The sequence below is a fragment of the Cupressus sempervirens genome, chromosome 2 (assembly GCF_028749045.1).
Source record: "Cupressus sempervirens isolate cs-2001-9-10 chromosome 2, ASM2874904v1, whole genome shotgun sequence".
Taxonomy (NCBI): Eukaryota; Viridiplantae; Streptophyta; class Pinopsida; order Cupressales; family Cupressaceae; genus Cupressus; species Cupressus sempervirens.
The window spans coordinates 170,370,544-170,389,615 of record NC_143119.1 but is presented as its reverse complement, the minus strand read 5'-3'; the positions used below and the strand labels follow the sequence as shown (position 1 = coordinate 170,389,615).

At 38.2% G+C, this 19,072-nt stretch overlaps 1 pseudogene; it reads left to right on the top strand.

Moving 5' to 3' along the window:
* Positions 1-10,486: 10,486 nt before the first annotated feature.
* On the top strand, positions 10,487-13,233 carry LOC149571604 (LEAF RUST 10 DISEASE-RESISTANCE LOCUS RECEPTOR-LIKE PROTEIN KINASE-like 1.2; annotated as a pseudogene).
* The last annotated feature ends 5,839 nt before the right edge of the window (positions 13,234-19,072 follow it).

Genomic DNA, 19,072 nt, shown 5'->3' with positions numbered 1-19,072 from the left:
TTTCTTCTCTATCTCATTCTCCTTTTGCCCTTTCTTTTCCTCTTTACTCTGCATCTCCTCAATTTTCCCTTCCAGAGCTCTGCATTTTAAATTCAATATTTTAAGGGAATGGAGAGTCCATTTGTCCAATCTGATTGAGTAGAGGGAGACCACTTTTGTAGTTTACAAAACACCATGAGGAGGGTTAATAGCTAGATCAATGATATCCACATATGTAAGCTTTACATTGACCTCATCCACATCAACCACTAGCAACATTGGAATCCTAACCTTTCTCTTTTATTTCTCTTCCTAGAAATCCTTGTCTATTTTTTCATTCAGTTTCTAACTATGAGTCTTGCCTTCATCTGCTTACCTTGAGAATCTTGTAGAGAAATAAATAAATTCTTCTCAACTGACTCATCATAGTCAACAAGCCTAATGGTTTCTTTAAGGTAGTCTTCTTTAACATTATCTTAAGTAATCTGAATGTATTTTTATTTGATTACCATCAAAAAACTTATGTAATTATGAACCAAACATTGAGAGGGAGGGGAAGCTGGGACATTGCGACCCCCAAACAATCTTTCCAAAGGTTCATTATTTTCAACTTCATCTAGATTTTCCATGTGAATCTTCACTTTCCCCTTCCACTCCATCACATCTTTTTCTTCTTCATGTTGACTTTCTTCTTCATACTCTAAGACAAGCTTTGCATAATATACCTTAGCCTTCTTTCTTTTTGAAGAACTAGGTGATTCCATACCTAATTCCCTTAAAATCCTTTTTAGCTTTGGCCTAATTTTTCCACAAACTATCCATTTTACCACAATATTCCTAAATCTTTGTCGAAACAAGGTTGGGAACATTTTTTTTCACATAATTGATAATCATCCTCATTAGATCCTTATACAAGATTAGTTTGTTGGGTTTGGACCTTAAAGAATTGATACTGTGAGATAATGAACAAAGCATATGGAAATGAAAACAAAAACTTTTTGTATATCTAAAGTGATTAAGAAGCAAAAAGTGATAGGCATGAGCCCTGTCATATCTCTCATCAAGAAAAACATACTCCATTATAGTAATAAGAATACACCTCCAAAGAAAGTTAGTGGACAATGAAGAATAAATACTACCATCCCCTTTAATCAGTTTACCATTTGAATCTTTGGGAAGTTTCCTAACTGCTAATTTAAAATAATTTAGGTCACAAAGAAAAAAGGTTATCTTTATTAGTGAGACTTGTAATTTCCACCATTATCACTGCATCAAGCTACAGTTTCCTCCCCCCCTAGGTTAACTATGATATTGTTCCAGCCTTTCAAGAACATATTTTTAACTTCTAGTTTCGCCATTTTCATTTTCTCCATGTAGGGTAGAAGGCCCCCTGCATCCAATTTTTCCCAAAATTCCTTCTCCTTCCTCCATTTTCATAGTTTTTGGATTCCCTTCTTCTCAATTTTCCACCTATTTTAGTAAACTTTGTAGAGCCAAACTCTCTAATTTTTGCTTAGAAAGAAAACTAAAAAACCCATAATATGTGTGATTCTTTTATTACCACACTATTATATCTCAAACATTTCTTGAAATAATTACATTTTGTTTCCCAAAGTGCTTTCATTCTAAAAAACAAAAATTTAAATGACCATATTTTACTTGTTGGCTTATCATGATCAATACACACCTTTATTTCATAATTAATCCCATCCTTGTGATTCCGAGATATGTTGGATCCCTTTTTAGCTGCCATGTTTGCAAGTGAGTCATCAATCATGTTTACTTCTCTAAATAAATTGGCTATAAACACTTTATCAAACTTAGCTATTAAACTTTTTTCTTCCTTGATAATATTTTTAATGAACCATAAAGTAACCATGGAATTAGATGCACAATTTAATATGTTCTACAAATCCCCTTCTGTTGACATTCTCTTAGCCTTGATATCACTAAACATTTTTAACACATGAAGAAGACCCATAGCTTTAGCTAGGTGGTTGGTTTGAATATCGAGAGGGATCATCATTGCTTTCAACATATTTTCTTGATCATCCCTCACAATAGTACCACAACTAGTTGGGCATGGGTTTCCTTTAGCAGCTTCATCAAAGTTCATCTTGTAATGGGAAAAATATGTAGCCACATAGGGTTTAGAATAATGCACATGAACGTGACCCTAAACCAATTTTTTAGACATACATATAAATTCTTATGATATGGAAAGTAAATCTAGATGACTAATATTGAAATGAAGACATAAAAGGTACTTATCTTTGAAAAAGAATTTACTGAAAAACCTACCAAACGATCTTAGAAACTATTGATTTCCAAGTTCTTGAACTGAAACTATGAGATCTACAAAACCTAAAATTATTTTTCTTTCTTGAGCCAGATCGACCTTGACCTAGATAGTGGGGCAAAATCTTCCCCCTCACTGAAGGTTATCCCTAACCTAAACAGCTTCAGGGAAAATTTTGTTCACAAATCCAGAAGTTCACCGAAAAGTGTATCCAAATTTGAACTTTAATTCATTATCCTGTACTTGTACCTACAAGAAAATTGGTTCTTTTTTTTGGATGGGGGGTTTGCCTTGGTCAAACCCTAGTTTGGAATCAAGCTTGGAATGTAATTGAAACTGCAATATGTGTAAACAAAGTAAATGCAATTTTTCAACTTCCTTATGTTGAAATCCTTGTGTAGGATTCGAATCCTTGACTTTACAAGTATGGATGCTCTAAATGAATGTATAAAAAATTGTAGGATGTCTCAAATCAATGGCATTAGGTCTTCAACACCAATCTTGAATGGTTCTTAGCATAGCAAGAGGCATGGATGAATGTGAAAGCAGAAATCTTCAACAAGAGCACTCCATAGAGATTGAATCCTTCAATGGCTAACAATGGATCTCCTTGATGAATTTAATCTTGAATGCTTGCTCATGAAAGTGGATGCTTTATAATGGATCATCCAATATGCTTGTCTTAGAGAAAATGAGAGGAAGAGGCTTCCTTTTATAGACATCTAGGGCACAAACTCCTAAAGAGGTTGACATATGAGAAATAAATTTCCATTGGGCCCTTACCCCTACAAATGGACCTAGATTAAATTGTATTTAAGAATTTTCCATTTCAAAGACCAAAACAACCAACTTGGAAGTGGGAAAAAAATTCTTTCTGAAACCTGACATCCAAAAATCATGGAACCTTTAAATTTAGACCTTGGCTCAGGGTCAAGGTCAACTTTTACCTAGGTCAAGGTCAAGGTCATCCTTGACCTAGGTTAGGGTTGAAGTTGACATTGACCTAGATGGTCAACCTTCACCTAAAAGGTCAACCTTGACCCTGAGGTCACAAATCTCAGGATCTCAGTCTATAATGCTAGAAAAATGTAGAAAAAGGTGGAAAAGGGGACAAAATTAGGGTAGAAACCCATATCTAAATTGAGGACCCATTCAAGGCACTTGATATGACCCCAAATCACCTACTGCAAGGGCTAAACATTCTTATCATGGAAGTGCTTCCATTTTAAGATGATACATTAAGCCCCCACTTTGGTAAGAGTATGGACTTGATGCAAACTCTTGGTAAAGGACATCATAATGAAAGATAATCTTATTAAAATCAAAGGGACCAAGCAGTCCTCAAGCCCCTAGTGACTCAAGTCTTTGTCAACTCCAAGATTACAATAAGAGAGACATCACTAGAAACATAAAAGGAGAGAGGGGTGGCTAGCTTGCCTAGTAAGATGTGTGTATCTCACTATGAACCACAAAATGAATAGGATGGACCACCAAGAAATAACTTGATAGTCACTCCATAAAGTTATGCACCTTCTGACAGCTTTGTACATGTATGTAGTGCATCTTCTTATGGCTTTTATAAAGTACCCATGGATCCATATTCTCATATCACCATAGAATAAATTTGTAAAATGTGTATCTCTTCAAGATTTAGCCACTTATGTGCATTACCTTCCAAGGATTCAGTATATTTGAAATTGGGAATCCGTGTCTCTTTAGGATTTAGCAACTTATGTGTGTTAGCTTTTATGATTTAGAATGATGCAAAATAAAAGGTTGGAACAAAAATGCATAATATAGAATGAGGGAGGTCATATATATGACCCCTTCCTTAAGATATAAAAAATACATACTATTTTGACATGTTAAAGAAAGAAAAGAACAAGGATAAAACCTTCTTCAAGATCAAGACAATATCCATAGACAACACCCAGTCCAATCCAAGAAGGTCACAAATCCTATGAGGCCTTGGAAGAGACAAATGCAAAGAGATATCATGCAAGAAGAGAAAAAGTAACTATTGTGGGGGATAGCACACAATTCAATTTCCAAGGTGAGAGATTTATCAACCATGGAAACCCAATGTCCAATAATGAAATAGGTTATGATTAAGGACATAGATCATCAATGCAAATTCCAAAATTTTCATGTATGATTGGATATCACATAATAGATAGATATTTTTTAACCAAGGAGAAGTGGATCCTATATATTTTTATATTTTTTAGCTTTGATGAGGCTGGGTACAATTGATGGGCATGTCAGCAAAAGTCTTGTACAATCTTCAATTTGATGACATTACTAATAAGAGAATGAAACAATGTGTAAGAGATGTTCAACATAAAAAATATGTATTCAAAATCATGTGTGCATGTGAGATGTATAATGATGAAGAATGCATAGAGGCAATTATTACAAACATATCACTAATAGATTTCAAATTAAAGAGCAATACATTGATCAAAAGGATTACAAATATGTGTACTACTCAACCACTCAGCCAAGAAGCCCAATAGATCACACCATCCAAAGACAAAATGACAAAAGGGAAAATGCAAAGGTGTACTCCAATGTTTTCATGTATATATTAATCATATGTGTGCAAAAATAGGATTAGAAATGTACATGGTACTTGTTTAAAGGTGGCATCAACATAATGTTTAGTAAAGAAGAATATCATGTATTCTTTACATTAAAAAAGAACTCTACATGATGTTGGGTCGAAGTCAATATGAACATAATGTTCTTGTATATGCATATAATACACAATGTATTCTAGACATAATATGGTAGATGTACATACTGCTGATCTATACGAAATATCAAGATAGTGGTCTTATACATGAATATGGTGTACTCTATAAAGGCAAATAGAATGCCTCTCCTATTTTAATGTTGGGAACAAGTAAGACAAACTGACTATATACATTCCATATTTCCATGACCATACATTTCCACACTAGTAACTATGTATCAGTAGACATTGAAAATATCATGTCGTGTCTTGTAAGACACTAGTTACTAAGAGGAAATGTTTTTATAGATGACAGGCCTTAATACTGAATCTCAAATTATTAGACACTCCATGATACCAATGTAAGAATTCTTCATAAGGCATGTAATAAGCCCATTTTCTAATATTTGGAACCACTAAGACATACTCAGTAGATATTGACGTATTTATAATGTCATGTACATTACATGTTTCTAAGTTTAGACATCATTACTCTAACAAATGTGAATCAATAAACATTTCAAACATACTGTTATATCTTGTCATTGGCTAATTAACATGAGGAAATGTTTTTTTGTAGATGGAAAACATCAATATTGAAGGAAGTGAAGTGACATCAAATCAGCCACCACTAAAGGTATAGAAAGCTCATGAAAGGAACTGAGCTTATTATGCTTGACAAAAAGAAGAGATATCAGAATGTAGAAAGAAAAAAAGAATATAACAACAACAATATGATCTTATACATGGGGCTCAGTTATCTCCTCCAATAAGTGAGAAAAAAATTGAGGAAATGCAAGAAGGTGTTGAACAAGATGATGCTCAAAGGTTAAGATATCATAAACACAATCATAACTACTACATCCACCATAAAGAAGAATTGGAAAGGAAAAATCACACATGGTACATGAATAGAACCAACCAACAAAAGCGAAAGGTTCGATGGAAGATTTCATACCTCCAAATGTATCATTTAGCAATAATTCTAAGTTCATACTCACAAGAGAAATTTTTTGACGCCGGTTAGATGCACTTTCTCAACAACACGCATGCGTGACACACAAGGAACAATACCCAAGAATGAATGTACACCTCTCACATAGGAATGTTACATGTAAGAGGTGTTCTAATGAGAAGGGTGTTCACAGGTTCTCAACACTCAACAACATGGACCCAAGTGACAAACCAACTGTACTTAAAAGATTAACCCAAGTAGAAGAAATAGTGATTGCTAAGGTGGCTTCAATATTACAAGTATAACCTGTCATTGGTGGCCAATAAAAATATAGTGGTCATATAATTAGCTTTCCACAAGACATTCAAAACATTACCAAGATATTGCCATGAAGGGTCAATGACTTAGATAGTTTAATAGTACATAGAGAACACAAAAAAGGGTGCACATATGATTTTTATGTGAGAAGAAGCCATGTTTGAAATGCACTACAATACAAATTAAAAGATGATTCATATTATCATGATGTCATTATAAGTGAGGAAAATTTATCTTAGCTTCCTGATGAAAATATTGATATATTAGGATTGCTACACACAGTTGACATAGAAAATGAGATGACTACAACAATTGATCAATTAGGCTTAGATGATATTGAAGATGAACTACTTCCAGTCTAGACCTCCTCACTTATGTCCAAGTTGCTAATTAAGCAATGAGAACTAGACACTCTAAAAAGGGAGCTCGATCAACAAGATGTTGCAGAAGACAGCATGTATTGGCCTAACATAAATTCATCTCCTATAAATGAGTATAATACCAAGGGACTACTAGATTTAGCATTTCTAACCCTATTCCCTAATGGTGTTGCACTTCCATTGCAACCACAAATACGAAGAGTATATATGCATGAATATGCAGTCCACTTAATAAAGTACCAAGACCAAAGGTTTGGAAGACACCCAAAGATTCCAATATTTAGTTGACAATATGATGATGTGCCATTGTACTCAAAGCCTAGCTGCACTTTTTTTGAAAAATGAATGTTGAAGAAAATAACGTAATGACTATAGAGGATCTTTCTGCACATCTAAAACAACTCCTAGATTCATAGTTAGTAGAAGAACTTATGCATTTTGGATCCATAATGTGGCGTACAAGGCCATTTTGGAAAAAATGTAGTGCTAACCTTGCAGATATGATCAACCAACTTGGACCACCTACCCTATTCTTTACATTGAGTGTTGCAGATATGAAATGGCCAAATTTACAAATATTATTAAAGGACAACATAAATATAGGCATGCAAACAAATAAATAGTGATTAGACAATGTCATTAATAATCAACACATAGTGTTGCACTATACCTACATCAAAGGTTCACAATATTTTGAGAGGAAGTGATTGAAAAGCTCTTGGGTGCAATAGATTGGTGGTATAGAACTAAATGGCAACATTGAGGAATTGAACACATACATGGATTTATCTAGATGCCAAATGCACCAAATATGGATACACTGGTTTGGAAAAACAACATTGAAGTTGAACGTGATAGAATTTTTTTTGATATGTGTGTTACTAATTGGAATCCGCAAAATGCGTGCCTTCATAGTAATATAGTATAGTGTTCTCCCTTAGTGATCCTTGTCCTTTGAATATAGTTGAGATCTTTGCTACAAATATTTAGATCATGATTACGAAGAACTAGTAAACTGAGTTCAAAGACACACAAAATGCACTAAGCGTACATGTCTATGCAAGAAAGGAAACAAATTCACATGTAGATATAAAATCCCTTGGAAAGAGAAAGATGTATCCACATTATCATGTGATGAAAATAGAAAACTACAATATGAACCTTTAAAAAATGATGATACGTTAAATATACATAATGCAATGATGCTATCAATTTGGAGAGCGAACATAGATTGCCAACCTATCCTTTCATAGAGACTCGTCTTGAAATATATTGCCAAATATGTAGCAAAGGTAGAAAAATGATCTAAGACATGTACTACAATGCTCAAAAGAATATCTATAACATAAAAGTTGGATGATTTAGCCATGTCTGCATATCATAAATTCTTATCTAAAGTTCTTATTGAATGTGATATTAGAGCACACAAAACATGTCATATGTTACAAAAATTGCCACTTGTTGCTTGCAGTTGAGAGTTTGTAGCATTAAATGTTGGATGTAGAGTGCTTCATTGAATAATAAGAGAGCTAGGAAATGCTCAAATTCAGCCTAGCTAACTACATTCCTACATGCATCACCCTCCTAAACTTGAAACATTGAGTTTAATATAATCTGTAAGATCTTACTCATATGTTACAAATTGAAAAGGATGCAAATGGAAAGCACGAGAAAAGATAGCTATTGTCGATGCTTATCCAAAATTTTATAAAATCTCACATATTGAATCCAAACATTTCAAGGCATTTTGTTGGAGCAAGTTACTCTTATATAAGAATTTATGTAATATAGAAGTAGAGATAGGATTCACAAAAGAACAAATAATCAACAGTTGATATCAAATGAATACTACAGATTACATCGTGTGGCATGAAAGTTGTGCCAATAATGTTGGGAACAACTATGAGGAAGAAGAAAATAAAACTAATCAAGATACGAATGATGTGTTAGGTGTATGTGAATGGGAACTCCTTTCACAAATGGGACCATTATGTAATACTGTACTCAATGAATCAAATATGCTTAGAAGGCATGAATTTGACATAAACAACAATTGGGACCATATACTGTCTCATTATTTCTACATGTAAATACAACACAATTTATATATGACAACAAAACTAGTGGTTATTTTAATACCATACCTATGGTCTCCACCAATCCCCATGATACATTATCTCATGAGCAAAGACTAGCACTTCAAATAATTATGGAGAATGACAACAATCAATCACATGGACCATTACACATGATTGTGCAAGGCACATCAGGAATAGGAAAATCCTATCTAATTGCATCCATAAAAGAAATGTTCAATAAGAAGGTACACCAACGAAAGGTGCAATTACTACTACTAGCTCCTGCAAGTGTTGTTTCATTCAATATACATGCTACAACAATACATTCAAAGCTCAACATTCCTATTAACGATATGCAACTGGTACAAGGCCAAGCATTAATAGCATTCCAAGAAGAATTAAAATATATCAAGTACATTATTATTGATGAAATGAGCTTCTTGGGTCCAAAACTCCTACTTAAAATTGATACCCGATTACGAGAGGCCTTTCCTCATCGAAAGTATGTCCATTTTGTTGGAGTATCAATTATTTTGTTTGGTGACCTTGCACAACTACGCCTTGTTATGGACAAACCAATCTATACATCGCATTCAAGTGCTAAGTTGATTTCAAAGCAATTCACTATAGTTGTTACGTTACGGACTATCTTCCAACACTAAGGTGAAACTACCACACAAGCATAATTTTGTCAGCTTTTACATAATATATGAGAAGCAAACCCTACACAACATGATTGGGAGCTCCTAATGAGTCATACAGACATCCACTTATGCATAGATGAAAATGAAGAATTTGATAAGTCTATACATCTACGCGCTACAAATGATGCAGTGAAACTATATAATGAGAAGTTGCTAAAATCATTAAATTGTCCAATCACCACAAGCATGGCAATATATTATGGATGCAAAGATAAGAGCGAGTTGTATAATGAACAATTGGAAAAACATGTACTCCTTTGTATAGGACAATGCATCATGCTTACAACAAACATTTGGATAGAAGGAGGTCTTATCAATGGAACATTCGGTGAAATCACATATATTGTCTATAGAACAGGCACCAAGCCACTAGACATGCCCATGTATGTTGTTATACATTTTGATAACTACAATGGACCACCATGGAATCAAGATGAACCAAAATGTGTTCCAATAGTACCGATCACATTAGGCAGTCGAAGACAACTACCACTCACCATGTCATGGGCTATCACAATACACAAATCCTAGGGATTCACACTATAGAAAGTAATAGTTGATATCGGTGGAACTGAAAGACAAGGACTCACTTTTATAGCTATAATTAGAGTAAAAACAATAGATGGTCTTGGTACTTGACCTGCTTTCACTTTTGAAAGATACTCAAAAGTGAAAAGCAATCCATATACAATTATATGCAAAAAGAAGGAGGTCTTCCTATATCAGATAGCTCTTCAGAAAAAGCATTTGTACTCTGAGTGTGACAAGAAATCGAAATCACACAATTGAATCCAATATATTAGATAAAATACATACACAAGAAAATACTTCACCATCAAATGTGCAAGTGCTAGTTTAAATTAGCCTTTCTCAATGTAAATTTAGTTTCATTTTAAATTGGGTATTCGTTTCACAAAGGGAAAAAAAATTACGTCAAGCTTATCACCAGAATTTTCATGTTAGTGAGGTGAATTTCATAGAAATGTTTGCAACCTTCCACTCTTCGTCAAACCACAGAACTTTCAAACTCAAAAGAAACATGGAATTCAAACGTTTTGTAGTCCTGCGCAACTTTCATGCATCAAAGGAAGTGCGTAGGATCCGGTGAATGCATGACTGAAATGTTTTGATTGGCTTGTTCAACTGCATATTATTTGCGCCTATTCTTAACGAAAGGCAGCTAGTCAAATTGGTGTGTTGACTCTGGTAGTTTAATTGATCGTTTCCATTGCCGATCTTTTCCTCAGCCTTCTCTGATTGCTTATCTTTCTCTTCTATTTAATTGCTAATCATGTTCCCCATATTACTTGTTTTGTTCTGACTATGAGGGCCAAAACCGGGTTATCAGGGGTAAAACCAGGTTTTGCAGAAAAACATGGGCATTTGGTTCCTTAAAATTATAACCTGGTTTTCAATTTCATCTTCCAATTTTGGTCAAAATTTGGAAGATGTTTCTTCCAATAAAAAGGTGGAATTTGAAATTAAAACCAGGTTTTGAATTTTATGACAGTTTTTTTAATAATATTGTAGGGTCCACGGTATATTCATCTTCCGTGTCAACCAAATGAACCATTGGCTTTCCAAACCACAAAACCAAGTTTTCAAAAACCTGGTTATAAGATAACTTGGTTACGCCACAAATTCATCTTCCCCAACCAAACAGAGCCAAAGTGGAAGGATTACCTCTTCATATGTACCATTCTCAGCACTTCAATAGACTCCCTATAAACCTCCCTCGTTTCCTCTTTGTTATCTTCACAATAATCACGTCATGCCTCATTCCTCCATCTGGAGCTTGTACTCCAGAAGCCTTCAAATGTGGGGGTCACTTTTTTTAATATCCCTTTGGAAGAAAGAACAGCGGCTGTGGTGACCCTGCTCTTCAACTTGATTGTGATCATAACGTTAACATTCCTTTAATTACAATCAATGGCTACCAGTACTACGTACTGAAACCTTCGGATCATCGGAAAGAGGATCCCATCGATTACATAGAAATAGTTGACATAAATATGTGGGGAAGTTCGTTCAACCCGTCGACCAGTAACCATACAACGGAATTGTGGTCTAACCCTCAATTTCGCATCTATGATGATTACATGAATTTAAGTCTATGGGGAGACTGCGGAGAAGAAAACACAGACTACCTGCCCAAAGAAATATACCCTTTACAATGTAATAAGAGTTGGTACTTTACAGACTTGGATTTGGGTGCGTATTGGAAATCATTGGTGCATCTACCTGTCAAAAAAAACGACAGAACTAATCGACCGCTACCTCGAAGTATACAGAGTGGATTTAAAATAAAATGGAGTTTCAGCAAAGGTTGTGATAATTGTGAGTCAATGAAAGCGCTTGGCATTTATGACACTTCTAATCCGACGCAATTGAGCTGCGAATCGGGGAGCCCTGGTAAAAGCCACAACCCCTCCTTTACTTAATCGACTGAGAAATAAAATGTGTCAAACTTTTATGTCTAAAGAAATTTATAAAAACAATATTTCCCAGCCACACCACTAACAATGTTATATGTTCCATTATTTGTAATTGAGACCGTGCAGGTGGGTTTAACAGTGCTAATAAGACTGCTATTGCTGTAGGTAAGCATCCCTTCCTCTTTAATTTTTCAACAAAGCAAAATATTTTTGAGGAATAGTTCAGTTCGTCCTTCCAAAGGGCTAAAAGAAATTTCATCTATGACATGATTTGAATCATTCTAATACAGGTGGCTCCATCGTAGGTGTGGCGCTGATGGCAGCAGTGGCGTTGCTTTGTTTTTTGTATGCGACCAAAAGAAAACGGCCTCAAGGTGGAGGCGATTGCGATCATTCTCATAGAAGCGAGATTGAAGCAGATCGCCGAAAGTATGTGATAGACAATTTGTTCATATTTCCATATCAAGAACTTCAGCAGGCGACAGATTGCTTCGACGAGAAGAACAAACTTGGAGTAGGAGGCTCTGGCGCGGTGTATGTGGGTAAACTTGCGGACGGACGAGCTGTAGCTGTGAGGAGGCTTCATCACAGAAGCTCCAGAACTGTTGAACATGAGATTATGAACAAGGTACAAATGTTGGCATCTCTGTCTCATCCAAATCTTGTTCGTCTATATGGCTGTACGAATCCGCCGAGTCCAGTACTAGTGCTTGTTTACGAGTTTGTGACAAATGGGACTTTGTCTGATCACCTCCATGGTAGCAGAAGAACTCTCACAGGCTTGCCTTGGGCGACTAGGTTAAACATTGCCATAGAAACTGCCGAGGCCTTGGCGAATCTCCACAACATGAATCCGCCCATATTTCATGGAGATATTAAATCCAATAACATTCTTCTGGATGAACAATTTAGAGCAAAAGTCGCCGATTTTGGGATTTCTAGATTGGTGCCCGTGAATTTCTTACACGCCACACTTGCTCCGCATGAAACTCCCGGCTATGTTGACCCAGAGTACCATGAATGCTTCCAGCTCAACGAGAAATCTGATGTGTACAGCTTTGGAGTTGTTTTTGTGGAGATTATCTCTGCCAAAGTAGCGGTGGATAACAAGCGAATTCGAAATGAAATCAGCCTTGCTAATATGGCAAGAGACAAGATCAGAAGGGGCGTTTTGGATGAAATGGTCGATCCAGATTTGAAGATTGAAAGAAGTCAGGAGGTGAAGGTCGCGGTGACTGCAGTTGCCGAATTGGGCATTGAATGCCTTGCAATAGAAACGGAATTGAGACCAATGATGAAAGAAATTGTTGCTCGTCTCAAAGAAATCAGGGACATGCTGCCAAGTCCATAGCATCACGCCCGACATCTCCTGCAAAACTGGCGCTGTAGGGCTTCTTATCCAGCTTGATATCTCTGACTTCATTTTGGTAATTCAATTATTTAGGCCAAAAGGCAAACCAGGCACATAACTCCTGTAATGTCTGCTTTTTATTATCTCTTGTTTTCGGAATCATTTTGGTTTTTGCTATTTTTAAATGTAAATACTTGTCAAAAGATGACCTATTGGGGAAAATATTGAGAACTTAAAATCTGTTTTTCGGAGGAGAATTGTGTTTTTTCGCTCTGCTAGGGTTTTCTTGCTTCATGCGAATTTGCAATTTTTTTTGCGTATGGCCTTTCGCTTGCACTCCCCTTCTGTCGGCACTTGTCATACTGCATTCACTACGGGAGCTTTAGGTTAGGATATAATGGCTCCGGTCAGCGGTGAACCAGTTGTTTCTGGTGTTCACACTGCTGCTTTAGACTGCCATGGCGCCGCCACCGAACAAACGCCCGCACAAGTTTGTCCTGAAAGTTTTCCACGAGGTAAGTCTGATATTGTCCTTCCTTTGCAAGAATTTGATGCCGCATGTGACTGGTTAGAACAACATACCTTGATAGGGTATTTTGTTGGTAGGACCCCCTGAAGCTATGCTCAGAGACTGGGTTAACAAAAGCTGGACCCCTCATGGAGTCCGCCTTGACGCTATGCAAAACCTTACCAAAGGTTTTTTTTTTTATTTCACTTCGCTAACCCGTCGCAAGCTAATGCAGTTTTTACCAACGGCCCTTGGTCTGTGCATTCCTCTCTGCTTGTTTTTCAGAAATGCTCCCAAGACTTCTCTGTCTTGGACGATAAAAAGCTTAGGGTTCTTGTTTGGGTTGAATTCCCAGGTCTACCCTTGCCCTGCTAGCCTTTTATTGAGTCTATTGCCCAAGCCCTTGGCAAAGTTGTCACCAAGGAGCTAGAAAATTTTTTTAATGCTAGCCCTCAACGGCGTGTTTGCATTGAAGTTGATCTTTCTAAAGACCTCAAGGATTCGGTGAAAATCTAGATTGGTGCTCAAACCTTCGCACAGAAGGTGCTTTACTTGAACCTACCTAACACTTGTTATAGGTGCCAGTTTGCGGAACAAAAGATCAGGGACTGCCCTTTGGCCACACCTAGGGTCAAACCCCAACCTAAAGTGACGCCTGTCAAGCAGGTCGAAGGAAAAAAAGAAGAATGGGTTATTGTTGGGTGCAAAGGCAAGCCTACCTTGAATCCTTTGGCCCCTAAGCCATCCTATGCAGCCGTAACCGCGATTCCTCCTGCTTCCATCGAAGTATCAGTGCCTGCTAGTGTGGAGACGCCAATAGCTTCTGTTGCACTGGTTTCTATTCCGTAGGTTTCAAACCCTGCTGGCTCGCAGGGGATTAAGGCAGCTGCCAGGACCTCGTCCTTGGTTGGGGCTTGTTCTCCTCTTGCAGTCTCTTCCATAGTACCACCAGCAACAAGGCATTCTCGCAGTCCTCTTGGACGTGCAAAGATATTAGGGGTCAAATGGCAGGCTGTAAGTCCAGAGGATTTTTCGTCTAACTTTCACCCGATTTCTACCTTTTTGCAAAATAGTTACTCCTCTCTCGAGGACGAGGATGATATGGAAGAGTTTTCATGAACTTCCTCTCTTGGAATGTTCGAGGTCTTACAGACCTCCCCATAAAATTCTATGTCCGGGATACCCATCATAGACTTGGGAATTTAGATTTTCTTTGCCTGCAAGAAGTTAAGATTTCTGGTTTCATGCTTTCTGCTGCATGCCACGTCATTTGGTAGGATAGTGTCATGTTTTCTTCTCAGCATGAAGCTGGCCGAGGTGGTTTAGTTACTCTCCTATCACCTCGCCTTCATTCTGCTACTATTTCGCATGGTTTTGACCCCACACACCATATTATTTGGCTTTTGCTTTCCATCAACAATCATTCTTTTGGAGTCATTAATGTTTATGCCTCCAATGATGCTGTGAAAAGGGTGCAAATGTGGGTTTGGCTTGCTAACAACCTACCGCCAACTACTTGGGTCCTGTGTGGGGACTTCAATATGGTTGAAGTGGCCTCTGACAAAGATGGCATTCTGCCTTTCTGTTGGACAACTAGGGAAAGAAAAGCCTGGTTTCACATGCGTCATAAATTGGGCCTCTTTGATCCCAATACTAGCCACCGTCATGATAATGGGGCTTGGCACACTTGGTCCAATTTTTGAGCCAGTCCTGACCGCATATTGAAACATCTTGATCATGCTATGATCTCGACGCAATCTTTTTTTTATTTTTCTGAAGCTCGTGATCTACCTATCATTCCCCTGATAGATGTGACGTTGTCAGACAACTATCCCATTTATTTTGGCATTTCTTGGCCAATAGTTGTCCCCAAAGTGGTTAAGTCTCAATTCTTCCTCAACACGTCTATGCTATTGCATGCCTCCACTATCTCCCACATACAACGTATTTGGAATTTGGAACCACATCCACATTCCCATCGAAGTTGGATTCAATGGTGGAATGATGCCATTACCAAAATGACTCTTTTTTGCGCATCTACGGGTGTCAACTGGCAATTTTCAGAAAATGATCTTATGAAGCCAACACCCTTGCCCTCAAAAAAGCTTCTGAAACGCTCACCTTCAACCCTTTTGATGTGGATCTTCAACTTCAGCTTGCCAAGCTTCGCCATGAAAAGCAAATTGCTGATAACTATGCTGCCCTAGGAGCTCAAATCAAAGCCTATCTCCACTGGTTGGAGGTTGGTGATAAAGCCTCGAAGGAGTTCTTCTAGGCTCTCTGAGCCCGTCATACCAATATTGGGATTAAAAAGATAAAACAGGGAACTGATGTTCCTTCCAATCTGCCAGACATCCTGCAAGCTTTTGTTCTTCACTATGAGAATGTTTTTGCTTCCCAGGGCCATTCGGTTGCTCAGGAGGAGGTTCTTAGAAAGTGTATTTCTGTTACTCCAAACCGCCTCGCGGTTGAGCAACGTGCTTTCTATGAGCAACTTCTTTCACTCCGAGACTTTAAAGAGGCAGCTTACTCCATGGCGGATGAAAAATCCCCTGGGCGTGATGGATTTCCCTATGAATTTTACAAACATCTTTGAGAGAAAATTGGTCCTGATCTGCACAAAGTCTATCTTGAAGCATACCATTCTAAAAGCTTAGGAGCAATCATAAATAAAAGCAATATTAAATTCATACCTAAAGCTGGTGATCCTAAGGACATCTGCAACTGGAGGCCCATCACCCTCCTCAATGTGTCTTATAAGATCATTGCTAAGGCGATCTCTCTCAAAATCTGCCATATGCTTCCTCTAATTGTGCGGCCTGAACAAACTGGCTTCATCAAATCTAGGTATATTCTTGACAACATCATTGCTATCTGGGAAGGTATGGAATGGGCCTGTAAGTCCAAGCAGCAGGCTATCTTTTTAAAGATAGATTTTGCTAAAGCCTATGATCGCATTGAATGACCTTTCATTTTGGTTATGCTTCAGGCTCTGGGTTTTGGTCCCAATTTCCTTCAGTTCATGGAGATGCTCTTTGGTGATGCTAATGCTTGCATCACCATCAATAATTCACAATCTAAAGCTTTTGGACTTTTTTGTTCCATCAGACAAGGTTGTCTATTAGCTCCTGCACTTTATGTCCTTGCTGCCGAAGGCTTTGGTTATTTACTTGCTCATTCTATGTCTTTTGGGCTGGTCCGTGGCATTTCCTTGCCTAATTCTTCCTCCCAATTAGTCAATGGTCATTTTGCTGATGATTCTTTTCTCACTCTTCTTGAAGATGAAGAAAACATCAAAAATGCATTAGATTGTCTGGCTCTACCATTCAATGGCATAAAATGCTCTATTACCGACAGTCTTTTTTGCCAGCTCCACCTTGGCTCAGCTAATTCCAATGGAAATGGGTTACTCATGGAGAAATTTTCTGCTTTCTTGGCATTCCCTTTGCTTTCCAGGCTTCCCCTGTGGAACTTTGGAATGCTGTGCTAACAAAGATTACCAAAAAGCTTGATTATTGGATCACTAAGCCACTTTCTCTTGCTGGTAAATTCCAGATTTGTTCTAAGATTTTGGCTGCCACCCATGTGTTTTATTCTTCTTGTTGGGCTCCCTCCAAAACTTCATACCTCAAATTAGAACGTTTTCTCAGAGATTTTCTTTGGGCCTCTGGTTCTAAACATCATGGTTTTCATAGAGTTGCTTGGAATTTCTGTTGTCTCTCAAGGGAATCTGGGGGTCTCGGCCTGCTTTCCACTCGGAAGTAGGGCTTTGCCCTTTGTGCTAAATGGATTATCAAAGCTATTTCTGGAGATGAAGCTTGAAAAATTCTTGTTAGACATTGCATCTCTTTAGGCTTCCCTACTAACAGACCGGCCTGGAAGGGAATTGGTTTTCAGACCCTTCTCACTATGCGTGAACCAGTTGTCATACAGGGCTCCTTCGTTATAAAGAGCATCTGGAAAGCCTGGGAAGCTGTTACACCTTGGCTTCGTTGGGCTGGTAATGAGTTCCGCAATGGGTTGTCCTTAAATCAGTAGAACATTTGGTGGTCTCCCGTGTTTGCCTTCCAAGGTACTCCTCTTGCTAGGACTCAAGGTGCCAGTGCTCTGCGTTTCTATAAATGTGGCATTCGCACTACTAAGGATATTTTTTCAAGAGTCACCATGAATTTTAGGTCTTGGGAGGATGTGCAAGTTCAATACCACCTTGTTCGTGCCGATCATCAGACTTATGAGCTTCTGTTGTCTTCCATCCCTGTCCACTTACTTCATAAAGTGGGGATTCAGTCTATTCGACCTTGGTGGTATGATTGGAAGTGGTTTCTTTCCACTCCATTTACCAATTATAAGCCCAATATGGGATACAAATGGCTTTCGCCCCACCTTCCGATGGTGGACACGCTTAATCAACGGTGGCATTTGCATTCTTCGCTTTTTCAATGGAGAAAATAGTTCGACACCATTTGGAGTGCCATTACAGAACCTAAGATTGCTCACTTTGCTTGGTGCCTTGCTTTCCAAGGTCTTCACCTAGGGCCTCGGCTCAAGCACATTGGGGTTCCTGACCCCAGATGCCCCTTTTGTGGCCAACCTGAGTCCTTTTTACATATTTTTTGGTTTTGCAAACTTGCTCAAAATTATTGGCACTAGATCCATGATTTTTTCAAGCCTTTCAGGCCTGAACCTTTTTCATGGCACATGATCCTTCTAGGTGATTCCCCCAGATTTCCTTGGAAGTTTTCCCAGATTTGGCATACCTTCAAGATGGAAATTTTGTTTTCTCTATGGAAAGATAGGAATGCAGTTTTATTCACTCATAGTTTTTTGGATGTTAACATTGCAATGTACACTAAGGCATGCATTTGTAACAATATCATTATGCATATATAGGTGCAAGTTGATAAAGTTGCATTGGAGGTTGCCCACTTACAAGAATTGTTAAACCACTGGGGCAGTGCTCCTTGTACAATTGCCAGAGTGCCTCCAGATGCCTTAGCTGATGCTTCCTCATCCTGCGGTCGTCATTCCAGATGCCAGTCCTCTGGCCACCATTCACACACGCTGCACTCCCAAGGTCCCTACCATCGCTCTCCCAGTGGTGGTCATGGCGGTTGGAGGCGCCGCTCCGCTTCCCCACCACGTGGTGGTTCTGGCTAGTCCTCGGCTCCCTCCGCTAGGCGGGCTTCTGGCTGGTCTTTGGCTCCTCCCCCTGGATGGGTGCACTCTGGCAAGTTTCCCCGGCTGGCCTTAGAAATTTCTCCTCCATGGCCAGACAAGAAGGATGCGGAGACTGCAACTACCCCAGATCCTGCGAATGCTACTGACGGCTGG